General features: G+C 35.7%; 1 long non-coding RNA gene across 1 annotated transcript in view; it reads left to right on the plus strand.

Annotated features, from left to right (window-relative positions):
* Positions 1-13,938, plus strand: part of LOC122231803 — a 110,655-nt gene extending 96,717 nt beyond the window's left edge. The window contains exon 5 of the long non-coding RNA XR_006209052.1: positions 13,785-13,938. This is a non-coding gene — a long non-coding RNA (uncharacterized LOC122231803). The remainder of the gene's footprint in view (positions 1-13,784) is intronic.
* The last annotated feature ends 384 nt before the right edge of the window (positions 13,939-14,322 follow it).

Genomic DNA, 14,322 nt, shown 5'->3' on the forward strand with positions numbered 1-14,322 from the left:
AGAAAACAAGGAATAATGTTTCACAAATCCTTTACTTAGGATACCATGCAATTGTTAAATAAAGCAGTCCATTATCTCTTAAGCTCATTAATCATAAATAACAGCACATATTTTTCTTTGTTTTGCAAGTTACAGTTAACTTCTGCTTTTCATCATTTACACGGTTGTCACAATGTCCATTTAAGGTTATCAGGTATTAATATCTCCTTTTGTACAGATAAAATGGCTAAAGTTTGGAGAGAGGATTTTTTTCAAGGTCACATGCTTGGAAGATCATCAAACTAAGGGTCTTATGACTCCTTAACTAAACTTGGACTATTTGTAATGTTCTATTAAACCCATTCACTTAAAACAGGTAGTTTAGGTGGGAAATGAATCATTTATGTTTTTGTGGAGCAAATTTTTATAAAGATTATTATAGTAACTACAATAAAGTTATTTGTGTATGCCTAATTTAATGCATTCTTGGAGAGCTAAAAGATATTTTGGGAATTGTTGTTCTGGCTTATTAGGGTGCATGTTTAATGCTTTATTAAAAGTAGATTTGTGATGAATATTGCTTATGGGACCTTCCATGGATAGTTAAGCCACTTTCATTCAAACATCTGTCTCCAAATTGTAAGGTTTTAGAGAAATGTCTAAATAGTGTTGTATTCTCTAGAGCATTTAGCAGATTGTGTGGCACACAGTAGATTTGCAATATATAGCAGAAGGAAATACATTAAAGAATGAACAAGTAGATTGCTTGGGAATCTTGAGAAAGTAAAAGTAATTATTACTTTGGGTACCATAAGGGAGGACTGAAGTTTTGAATGAGGAAGAATCACTGTCTTGAACTGTCTTTAGGATTTGGTTGATTATCCTGGGGATGAATATAAATGTAAAATTAATTCCAAATGATTTTAAGATGTGTTTTTAAATGAGGGTCTGCCACTACTCTTTATTACAGTGCTCATAGTCAAACTACAGTTGAAATCTAGACAATTAGGTCAAGTAAACATTGAAAAAAATATATATATTTATAACCATTTTAGTTTGGAGCAATCACTTTTCCTGGGCCACTTTCTCCATAGAAACCTAGGTAAATTCAGAGAAACAAAATGTGTCTCCCAAATATACTTTTTATTAGAAGTTGGATTCAATTCATGAAAATAACTGAATGAATTCATGGCATACATTCACAGCAACTGAGAAAATCATTATGGTCACTTTGAGACTGAGAGGAACTTGAGTTGTTTCTTGAACATTAAGGATAAAAGCTAGAATTTGAATAACCTCAGATAATGACGCTTGGATGAAGGATTTTATTGTTAGTGTTTCAGGGAACAGAGCCAGACAGCACAAGAAGCTTGATCTTGGTCTTGAGGGCAAGCCACAACTAAAATCCAGCCTTAGCAAAATAAGAGAGATGACAGAACCAGTAGCTCACTTTCTTCAGGTGGGAATTCATCAGCAAGAGAAAAGGGGGTATGTTCTTCATAAGAATATGTGAAAAGCCTTTTGTCTCTACAGTAATTTTTCACAAAGAATAAAGGGCCAACAATCTTACTAATGCAAATAATAGCTCCTTCCTACTAAACTGCTAAAAATCCACTAACCAACCAATAAGCTGAAAGTTTTTGTTTTTTGTTATTATTGTATCTGTGTTCTGATTTTTGACTAAATAGCTATGTTAGCTCTTCTCTAACTTTTAGCAGTGCTTTCTTTTCCTTCTTTCTACATCGGATACTGTTACCCACTTTGTAATTCACTTTTTAGATTTGTGTATTCTGTCAGGATTTTACCCATCTTTGAATTTCTCACCTCATTCCACAAAGCCAACAGAATTGGTATCAAATATATTGTTTGCTGAATAAAGAATGACTGAAAGGAGCAGAATGCATAAGACAGGGCTAGAGGAATGATTAAGTAATATTTAAGACAATGTTTGAATACGATTTTTGCACTTTCAGAGATCAAATAAGATCAGAAAATTTGAGCTTAAAGAGAGTACAGAAATCATTTGGTTCAACCTTATCACTGTAGCTGTAAATGCAGGAATGTCAGGGTATTTGATCTAATTTAAAAGAACAAGTTAGTGGGAAAAATATTCCAATACTGGGCTCTTTTTTTCCCAGCGATTTACCCTTTTCATTTAATCAAATCTATAGTTTAGACAGAGTATCACATTTTTCTTCACGTTGAAGCAGAGAATATTAAGTTTGTGTACATAATGAGATTCTCACACTTAAGGTGCATTCAGATAACCAGGAGGCTTGTTGAAACACAGACTGCTGGGACCCACCTTCATAGTCTGGTTTGGGGCAGATCCACAAATCTGCATTTCTATCATGTTCTCAGACCTTGCAGATGCATCCAGGAGTAATACCTTGAGGAACAACCTAGAGTATGATTTTCTGTTGGGAATGGGGAGAGGGAGAGTGTCACCTTCTAGATGGAAAAAAGAACTGTGTGACATTTCTTGTTTCTCTCTTTTTATTCCCTTAAGCCCCTCTGGGAGGTGGAGTGACTTATGTAAGGGGGTAAATGTGGGAAGGTGGGTTCGGCAGGACTCTTCCTCTCAGGGTGGTTGAATTACAGGCTAAAGGTTATTCCAGTGTTCTTGTAGGAGCTCGCCCCTTCTAGGGAACATTTGCTAGGATTGACAGGCTGAATGGGAAAGTCAGCTCTGTTCACATATTAATGAGCCGTATTGGCTAAAGTGAGTAGAATACACTCTACTCTTTGACCTCTCAGGAAGAAGGATAATGTTTTGATCTCTAGATTGACTCTTGGTTTTATTTCTTAATAAAACAGAATTAAAAGAAGGCAAAGGGCGTTTAATTTATTTGGGGCCTCTTCAGGAGATCCCTTCCCTCTGATGCAGAGAAATTTGTTATAAATAGCTCAAGTATGTCAGGCTATTACATTCACTTATATATTCTCTTAAAAAGTTTTACGTAGCTCGATGAACGTCTTAACAGCATCTTCTAGATATTTAAGCATCCCCCAACAATCCTAGACTTTCAGTTTCATATTCTATTCAAGAAAGAGTCTGAGGCCTTACAGTCTAGAAGTACTTGAGCTCTCTCTCTTTGGAGTGAATCAGTATAATCTCTAGTCCAACTTTTACTTGCCAAATATAAAAAAAGTTGCGGATATCATATTACATTATTTGCAATAAGTCAAACCTGGAGTACAGTACTTCTTTTTTTATATCCTGTAATGCAAATAACCTGCATAGATTTATATTTAGAAATTTTTCCATGTTTAAATTTTATTAATATTTAAAAACAAATGGAACAAAAGTACATGAGTGCCTTCTTATTATGCAGAAAAAAATAACAAAAAAAGAAAAACACTTTCAAAGAAAGTGTTACTCTTTATGGATCCATTCTCCTTCCCAGAGGCAAAAACTATTATAAGTTTGCTGGGAATCTTTCCAAATTTGTTATATGTTTAAATGTATAATTTTTTTGTGTGTTCTTATTTAAGTGATGATGATGCATATATTGTTTTGTTTCTGGATTTTAAAACTTTATTTGATATAATATTGAATACATAAATATGTACTACCAAATAATGTATTTAAATATTTGAATAAGTTATGAAGTATAATAATAAAATACTTATCAAAGACTCACATCTAAAGAATTAGAATACGATTAGTACCAGTGAAGCTACTTGTATATAACACTCTCCTCTTACTAGTTACCGCCTAGTTAGCTACTATCCTGAATTTTGTGTTTTTTATCCTGGGTTTGAAGATCATTTTCACCACATATGCACATATTCCTAAACAATAGGCTGTTTGGTTCTGAAGTTTGTAAAAGTGGTGTCATAGCATAAAAAGCCTTCTGCAAACTTACCCTTGATACTCAGCATTCTGTGATTTGTTCATACCGTGGCACATAGTTATGTTTTATTCATTTTTACTGCTCTATCTACCCAAAGTTATATCCTGTTGAATAATATATAGGTTGTTAATAGTCTCGATTTATAATGAACCATACCACCATGAATATTCATGTATGTTTCTGGTTCACCTGTGAATGAGTACATTGAGGATACAAAATAGGAGCACAGTTTCTGAGCTGTGGGGAATATATATCTTCAGCTTTACAAAACAATGCTGAGCTGTTTTCTAAAGCAGCTATACCAATTTATAGTCTTATGAACATTGGATAAAAGTTCCCGGTGCACCACGTCCTCATTAATGCTTGATCCTTCAGTAACCATCCTGTTGTAAATCAAGTTTCTGGGATCACTATTCTGTTTTGTTCCCCTAATCATTTCTCCACTGTAAACCCCAGCTGTCTCTCCTAGTGGCTATAGCTTTCTAGTAAGCCTTGATGTATGGTAGAGCAACTTCACTTGCCTTGATTTTCTTCTTCAAGGCATCTTGATTACGTCTGTGTTTTTGCTCTTTTACATACAATTTAGAATCAGCTTGTAAAACTCCTCAAATATCCTTTATGGATACTTTTGGATTTTTTGAATCTAAAGATCAGTTAGGGGAGAACTGATATCTTTAGATACTTGGACTTTCCATGTATGAACATGCTATAATGTTCTCTCTGATTCTCCTTCCCCAAACTAGATTTCAAGATGCAGTATACAAATTTGTATGCAAACAAATAGCATTGTCTTACTACTTGATTCAAAAAAATTCTTATTCTTTTGCTATGAGTGACTAACCCAGTGATTATTACAAACATAATAACCAGCTAACACCTGAATGGGGATCAGTGTCATATTATCCATGGAAAGAAAACAACTTGTCTTTGCAAATAAGTTATTTACAAATAAGCTATTTGCAGATAAGCAGTAGTGGAGAGAAGGTGGCCAGCTACGAAAAGAAAGAACAAGAGCTGAAGCCTCAGAAAGAACCATAGTTTTCTGCTTGTCCTCAGCCCAGAGAAATAAGAATGAGAGAGCAAAATGTCTGAAGTAATGACAAAATCTGACTTAAGACAGGAGCAACATAGTTGTGAGGAGACGGAACCTTGTATCTTGGAGCCGAGTAGAACTACTTATTGTTACTTTCAATATGAAAATTGAGAGTTTAAAGAAGTCAGAATGATGCAGATGATTCGATTACATCAACATCACACTTTAAGATCCTGACATATGCCTTGGCTAACTACCAGCATATGCTTGTCCTAAAAGTACAGATATTAGCTTCAGGTGAGCCAGTGGATAAAATGTCAGTGACTGTCAATGTGATTTCTCTCTGCCCTTCATTTTCTAACCTACTTTATACATTTTACGTAACTGAAATTTTTTTATTCAGTTAAGAATACAAAGAAAGTAAAATGTCTATGCTAAATTGTTACAATGATTTCTTTTCAGTTTTAGAGACTCAGAAACAGAAGCCTTTTTTTCTCTTACCAAATGTCACACAAGGTTATTGATCATTCTGCTCCCAAGGAGTACCACTCAGCAAGACCATTTCTGCATTACTTACACTACTGCCTCCTGGATCTTATGATTTCCCTCTGAAGACTTATTTTTTTATGTGCATAAAATGTGACTATACACAAACACACACACATACACACACACACAACCACGCAATATGGCACTGGCCCTTCATCATATATTGACTGTATGACTAGCATGTATTTTACTGATGATTCCAGTATGATCTTTTATCACTTTATTTTTCTGTTTCGTGACTCAATGTTTGGCCTGATGGTTTTGTGTAAGGTTAGTCAAGCCATGCCAGATTTTCTACTATTGAAGTTTGGAAAGCGTAAATAGTCCATTGTCTTTGGTTTGAAATAGAAGTTACAGGGCAGAGAAAATAGCCTGTTTTGGCTCTAGGAACACAGTACAAAAAAGCACTGAAGTGTTGTTTCAAAAAAATATATCTGCAACATAAAGCAAACCTTGTCTTCAGTGTGCTTACCAGTGGCAGTAATGTCTCCAGTGTGTTTACTGGGAACAACACCTGATACCTTAGCAATATTAACAATAGCAGTGCTAGAAGCAGCGTAAGTTTATTTTTGCACATACCATTTCCCCATGAGGAAACGCAGTGAAGAAAGACATTCTTCTTTGTAATTTCTTACAAAAAATGTAAAATGTTAAGCAAGCAAGAAGAAAAGTCACCCACTGTGCACTACTAGCTGTCTTCTTCCCATAAACATATAGTTATAAATAAGCTTCTGAGATCATGTAACATATGCTATTTGGCTTGACTTATAAGCATCATTTTTTAAAAGTTTATATATATTTCAGAGACACAGAGAGACATAGCATGGGCAGGGGAGGGGCAGAGAGAGAGGGAGACACAGAATCTGAAGCAGGCTCCAGGCTCCGAGCTGTCAGCACAGAGCCCAACGTGGGGCTTGAACTCACAGACTGCGAGATATGACCTGAGCCGAAGTCGGTCGCTTAACTGAATGAGCCACCCAGACACACTGATAATCTCTTATTCTACTTTGTCTTCCTGGATGATCTCCCAGGAAAATCCACATCTAAACCCAAACTCCCATAATAGAGTTTGGATTTTGATTCTACTTGCTGCTGAACTTCTCCATTTAGGTGCAGAAGTTAACTTCTCCACTTAGGTGCAGAAGTTAACTCAAGTGCAGCATGTACAGTCTCAACTTGTTATCCCTCGCCACCAACTGGTTTGTTCTCCTAATTCTCCATCTTATTTGTGTCACTACCAACTCAACCCCAAAACATTGGCTATCTGAATTTTGTCTTCCCTTGCCTTCTCATCCAGTCAATGAGCAGGTCTTCCCATTTTACTTCCTTCTTTTTAAGTTTATTTTTATTTATTTTGAGAGAGAGAGAGAGAGAGAGAGAGAGAGAGAGCAAGCAGGGGAGGGGCACAGAGAGAGGGAGACAGAATCCCAAGCTGTCAGCACAGAGCCCGATGTAGAGCTCGAACTCGTGAACTGCAAGATCATGACCTGAGCCGAAGTCGGATGTCCAACCGACTGAGCCATCCAGGTGCCCTTTAGGGGCATCATTTTTAAAAGAGTTAATTCGGCAAGAATTCTTCAGAGATATACCATTAGGATGGGTTAGTAATAGTTGTTTTGAGCAAATTGAGTAAAAATTAAGACTTCTTGATCTTTATTTTACTCTGTTAATGAATAGATGAGCTAACATTGGCGAGAAGCAGAATTGACCTAATTATTTTAAAAATGTTGAATATGTGTTGGGGGTTATGTTGGATAGTATTAAAAACAGACAAAGAAATATGCTATTATGTCAGATGTGGCAGACATATAGTTATTTTGACAGACAGTTCAAAGAGGGGGGAGCCTGAGGGATCTGCAGAGTCTTAAAGGAAGGAGGAGTAATGAGAGGGTTGCTGAAAGGGAGGTAGATAAGTGATGTGTGGAGAGAAGGGAGTCTGGGGAGAAGAGTATAAAAATATAAAAAATCATCATGTTACCTCTGAAAAATATGGAAACATCAGTTATGCTGGAGCACTGGGTCATGTTGGGGAGCAATTCGAGCAGACAGATGTTTTAAGGATAGGTTCCAGAAGAAAACCCTGATATCCAGGCTCTGAAATCTGAGTGATTCAGTCAGCCAAAAGACAAGAATGGCTTGTTTTTCTTTTTAGTGTTTCTGATCTACACAAGGGAAAACTAATCAACAACATTTACTACTCGGTCTTCTGCTTTTCCTTTCCAGCTCACTGGCTCTCTGTAAAGTTTCCCGGGTGGACACTTTTCAGACCTGGAGCACCTTGCTAAGATTATTCCTGGCTTTTGGAAGACTTCCTTTGACTGACTAGGTTTGAGGCACTGACCTCTCTAGCTAACCTTTTTTTCTAACCTTTATTTTTATCCCTTTCTGCCTGGTTAGCATATGCCCACATTCTGCATCTGAAGTCCGTCAATAAACCTTTCATACAAGTCTAAGAAGCATTGCTATAGACAACTAAAGGGAAAGGGGGTGGAGAGAAAATTCTATAGGTATTATCTAGACATGAAGCTTTTTCTACCCTTAGAATTATTTCCTTGCCTTTGCACTTCTTAAGAGTAGGTTTATAAATTGAAGGCATTGGTCTGTTTCAGTTTGTTGTTGGATCATATCACACACTTTATTTAGTTCCTTTAGGATATTCCTATTTTATTAGCATGCTGTTACCCCTTGAGGATTTAAGTTAGTAGGAACTTGGTACAAGCATATTGGATTGGTTAATTGAAATGTTTCTCATCTTATCACTTATCAGTAATTATGATCTGCCCTACGGTGTTTCTTTTGTCATATAGCACAAACGTTATTTGGAAATGCAAGAGCTTACTAAGAAGGCCTTATAAGAAAGTACTAATTGGCCAAAAATTCTAATTTTTGAGTGGATGTCACTAATTACAAATTGTCAATCACAAATGCTCATTCACACAAATACAGACATACATACTTCTATTAAGGTACATTCTAGTTATTATTGGGGGCCCCAGTGGCTATCTTGAGTTATATAGCCATGTGAGAACATTGCAAGAAGTAAGTGAGAAAAGAGAAAGCAGGAGGGAAACAAAGGCAGTAGTAAGAGAAGACAGGAGAGATTGATACCATATTAACCAGGGAAAACAACAAGGTATTTGAGAAACCAAAGAGATCAGAGGGAGAGAGGGGTATAAAGACGGTGGGTGTGTGGATGTGGGTGGAAAAGATGGGCATGGCGTATCTGGGCAGGAGTAACTCATAGATTCTGAAATAAGTGCTTTCTTCTGTGAGGCATGACGATCTTTATGGTTTGTTGCTTGGCTTCGTGCATTTTTCTAAATTTTGTTGTTGGAACCACTTACTGTTTACCTGCGGTGTGAACCCCAGTTTGTATCCTGAGATTCTTATTCTGGCTTCATGAAAACTACTCAGTTGATGACTTAATAGTAATAGCTGGAGATCTAAGTTATCAGTCTGCCATTTTTAACAGAATAAAATTAATATAAAATGCATTTTATACTAATTGGTTTAAAAAAATCTGCATTTGAATCTGGTTCCCTAATTTTTAAAGCTTGTAGATCATAAGAAATTATTTATGTAAAGTATATGTTTAATTGATTTTTTTTACCTTAATATTCAGGACTATAGAATCGTAGACCAGCCACTGGAGTCAAGTATTCACATAAGTGACATAATTTGTTGATAGATTCTCAGTTTGAATTCTGGAATCAGATTACCTGTGTGCAAATCTGGGTTTTAATATTTTCTAGCCATGAGATCTTCATGAATAATTTAGCCTCTCTGATCCTCCCTTTCCTCATGTATTGAGAGGGAATCCTAACAGTACCTACTTCAGAGAGTTGAGATATTGAATGCATAAGCCCCAAGGTGAACCTCAGCTTGTTCCCTCTTGAAACATTTGTGTATGTGGTTCCTTCTGCCTGGTACTAGTCCCCCCAGGTCTTCTCATGGCTCCACCCTTTATTTCCTTCGGGTTTCTTGTCACTGACCATTTGTTCTGGAAGAGTATCCATCCTTTTCCCTCATAGTGTCTTGCTTTGTTCTTTAATTTTCCTTCTACACCCAAATTATAATAACATATAATATACCTGTCTGCTTCTTCCACTGTAGAGAATTTGTCTGACTTATTACCACTATACTCTTGACACGTAGAAGATGTTCCAACAAATATTTATTAAATGACTGAATGAATTTATTTATTTATTTTTTTTTTTTAAATTTTTTTAACGTTTATTTATTTTTGAGACAGAGAGAGACAGAGCATGAACGGGGGAGGGGCAGAGAGAGAGGGAGACACAGAATCGGAAGCAGGCTCCAGGCTCTGAGCCATCGGCCCAGAGCCCAACGCGGGGCTCGAACCCACGGACCGCGAGATCGTGACCTGAGCTGAAGTCGGACGCTTAACCGACCGAGCCACCCAGGCGCCCCGTGACTGAATGAATTTATATAAAATACTTACCAAAGGAAACTACCATTAATTTTAACCATTAAAGTTAAGTGCTAATATAATAAATATTAATTCTTGCACTCTGTTTGTGAAAAAATATATATAAAGTAAATTTCAGTTTGACCCTGAGATGATAAAGTTACAAAGCATTTTTTTTTTGGTAAATCATCATCAATGCAATTCTTAAATTGCATATCTTACTTTAGATATTTAATCAGCTTTTTGGGATTTGAGGGCATTAAGCAAAATGAATGGTTTTTCTGAGGTTTTATAATTATAGAATGTATATTTTTGTTAAGAAATAAACAACTAAAAACTTTTCATCTGTGAAATATATATATAAGGAAATGATATGAAAAAATTAATTCCCAATTAAAAAATTTTTTAATGTTTATTTATTCTTGAGAGACAGTGTGTGAGCAGGAGAGGCGCAGAGAGAGAGAGAGAGAGAGACAGAATCTGAAGCTGGCTCCAGGCTCTGAGCGGTCAGCACAGAGCCTGATGCAGGCTCGAACTCATGAACCGCGAGATCATGACGTGAGCAAAAGTCGGATGCTTAACTGACTGAAGCACCCAGGCACCGCCTAACTTCCAGTCTTTGAAGACTGTGATTAAAAACAAGAATTAGAAACTGGGGCACCTGGGTGGCTCAGTCAGTTAAGTGTCCAACTTTGGCTCATGTGATCTTGTGGTTCGGGTGTTCCAGCCCTGCGTCGGCCTTTGTGCTGGCGGCTCAGAGCCTGGAGCCAGGTTCAGATTCTGTCTCTTAGTCCCTCTCTCTCTCTCTCTCTCTCTCTCTGCCCCTCCCCTGCTCACAGTCTCTCTCTGTGTCTCTCAAGAATAAGTAAATATTAAAAAAAACCCCAAGAACCAGAAAGAGTGAATAGTTTTTCTTTCCTATGTAGACACATATACAGAATATATTATCAAAATTATGAAAGAAATTCATCCACCCAAACCAGTAACTTAATAATGAACACAGAATCTGGATTTTTCCCCTTTTTCCCAGAGGAGAGGTTCATTGTTATTATTAACATTTCATTGAATAACCACTAAGATCTGTATAAAGCATTAATTTATATATGCATGCCATTATAAAATATATTTGTTTAAAAATACAAACTATTTTAGAAAGAATGTATTGTTTATATAATACACCATAAAAATGACAGTGCATTAAATGAGCCACCCTATAAATAGAAAGGACTTTCACAAATGACCTAAACCAGTGGTATTTTGGAGAGGATGCTTCTTTCAAATAAGAACTTGGCTTCACCTACTGTTGTAATCTGTGTGTGACGTACAGCATCAATCACCATCTGATTCTTTTCCCATTCATTTAACCTGCCTTGACACATGGTTGTGTGTGTTTTTGTGAGGAGTGAGGCTGGAGTGTGGTGGTTATACCTTCTGCCTAAGTTTCCTGTTTTCAGGATAGACAAATGTCAACAACTGATCTTCTTTTCATTTTTGATATTTAATTTCAATACTTTTGTGTATAACAGTAAAAATGAAAACTAAAGAAATGAGATTAGTTCACTCTTCTAAAGTAATACAGAATTCTGTACAAAATCTAACATTTTATTATTAAAAAATAAGATTGATTTTCTGTTAAGTAACATTTTTTTCTGATTAAAAATCAATACAAGTTTATTATGGAAAAACTGGAAGCAAGTGAGAGTATGAAGAAAAAAAACAGTAATGACCCATGATCCTTCTACCTACAGATAATATTTATTTAAAACTTCAATGAACACGTATACATATGCATGGAAATATTAAATGAAGGCTTAAATCTTGGTTATTCTTTCTTTCTTTCAATTTCTGTAGTTTTTTTCCAGCTATCTGTTTTGTTATGGTTTTGTGTTTGTTTTGTTCATATTGCCTCTTTCTTTGTCTCTACTTTGAACAATTCCTCTATTTACCTGAAAAATAAACATAAAAAGTCAACAGCTGTAATCATTTTACTACATGGCTGAGAAGATTTGAAATGGGTTTTTATTGCTGTTTGAACTAGAAAGTTACCTCCTTGTAAAGAATTGGAGAGAATTTTTATCTTACCAAATTTAGTATATGTATATTTATAAAATTATAGGCTTTAGAAAATTTAAGCTTATGCTTTGATTATAAGAGTGAAATTTGAGTCATTACATGCATACAAAGTTAGAATAATTCCTCCAAATTTCTGTGATGGCACAATTATAACACAGTGGAAACAAAAAATGTCCTTTGCTCATCAAGTAGAATTATGTGCAAGATGTGTCATCCTTAGTTCCCATGTAAGGGAGGAGACTTTTATATTAAGTGCCAATGTTTTTTCAAAAGTGGATTTAGCCATCGTGAACCTCAAGAACATTATTATTTCTGGAGTCGTCATGCACTTGATTTCCTTCAAAAATTCCATTATGAGCAAGGCTATATCACCCCCTAATCTTCTGTAGTATTCAGTCATCCATGAGGTTTCTCACAGTTTCGCAGGCAATAGCACTGACTTGAGACTGGCATTTTTGTGTCATGCTGTCAAAACAGTTAATTGATTTTTTAAAATAACACACTTTCACATTCATATTTCCGTGTACTGAGTGGAAAACGGCTGTCCATAAGAAATCTTAAGGCTGACAGTCAATAAGTAATTTAATGGTGGAAATGTAAATATAGGGTCATATTAGTGTGGTTTAGTTTTACTACTTTAAACTTGCCACAAGTATTTCATTGGTGATGCTTGTTCTGACTTAAGAAATAAAACAAAAGTGAATGGAATTTAGGGGAATTGATTAGATAAAGGTATAATGATTTGTACAATCCACTTCCACTTGTCTCATTTTGCTTTTCCCCTCTCTCTCCCTTAGACTTCTTTCTTATAAATAATATGTCCTGATTTTTGATGGACATTGCTTCAGCTAGTTGTTAATGTAGGAAGGGAAGCTATTAAAAAGAGAACCTAAAATGCTAAGATACTAACCTATGATAGCTGATAGTATTAAATTCTTCACCTCCTTTACCCTTAGCATTTATTACATATTCTTAGGCTATTAACCAATTTAATTCTAAAAAGTTTTGAGTGACTGAGAATGATCAAAGATCCTTTCTTGAAGGCAATATTAGGGAAAAATTAGGTTTTGAACGGAAGGGAACAGATGTCTGATAAGGACAGTCAAAATTCTCATGGAAAAAGAAGGTCCACTAACATTCTAGAGATCCAAGATTCTCATGAAAAAAGAAGGAAGACATTCATATTTAGGAGATCTCATAACAAAACACCATAGTTTGTTTTCTGTGGTTGGATGATATAACACAGATGCCTCTAAGGCATCAAAGCATCTAAGGCCACATTAGTAAAATGAATAATATGTGTTTGTCCCATCTCACAAAATGTTATTCCCATCCTGTCTCCAGTATTACCACAGATATTTGAAAGGTCTCTATATAATCATAATCATTGTTGTTGTCATCATCATCATCGTCATTTTAATTTATCATAAATGTCTTCATAGGTGATATTTAAATTTAATACTGCTTTTCAGCATTACACTTTATGGTATGCTGTATGTACATGTGCTTTCCTTCTCTTGATTCTCCAGTTTACCATATGCCATATATGTAGCAGACATTTACAAGATTTACTACAGGTTTGGCCAAAGTAGAGAGTAATTGCATCATACATAAGGAAACACCTTTATATTTAATATCAGATGCCATTCTTCTTAGAATTGCATTAGTTACTTCCTTATCAGGAGGGAGTCTAATGGCAGTGTCCCTCTGATGGTGCCTTGCTGTATGGATTCACTGCTTTCCATCAGTCATTTTTTTCCCTTCTTCTTACAGTATCTCTTTCACTTCCAATGAACAACCTCTGAACACCAGTAACTTTTCAATTCAGAATATTGTGCATTTGTCTTTGTTTTTCTATTTTTAGGCAATGGGTGAAGGAAGAATTTTGCCTTTTATATCCAGAGGGAATCACTTTGATAATTTACTAGACTTTACCACACTAAACCTCTCCTGAATGCTGTTTCTTCTTTAGAAGGTATTTGTGGTTATGATTAATGTTTGTTTTGAAAATAATTGTTTCCCTCCAGCTATGTCAACTTTTCACATTAAGAGGTCACATAAATATTTGACTTTTTTTGGCTTTGAAATTTACTATTGAGTAAAGTGTTCCAAAGTAATTCTGCTTGCAAACTATGTATTTATGTGTTTCCTGCAAATTCATATGTTGAAGCCCAAACCTCTAGTCTCTCAAAATGTATTTGGAGATAGGGTCTTTAAAGAGCTGATTAAGTTAAAATGAGGCTGTTAGGTTGGGCACTACTCCAATCTGACCAGTGTCTTTATAAGAAAGGGAAATTGGACACGGAAAGACAGCAGGGATGTGAGCACAAAGAAAAGGCAATTTGAGGACACAGAAATAAGGGCTCATTTGGAAGACCAGGAGAGAGACCTCAGGAGAACCA

The sequence above is a fragment of the Panthera tigris genome, chromosome A1 (genome assembly GCF_018350195.1).
Source record: "Panthera tigris isolate Pti1 chromosome A1, P.tigris_Pti1_mat1.1, whole genome shotgun sequence".
Lineage (NCBI taxonomy): Eukaryota > Metazoa > Chordata > Mammalia > Carnivora > Felidae > Panthera > Panthera tigris.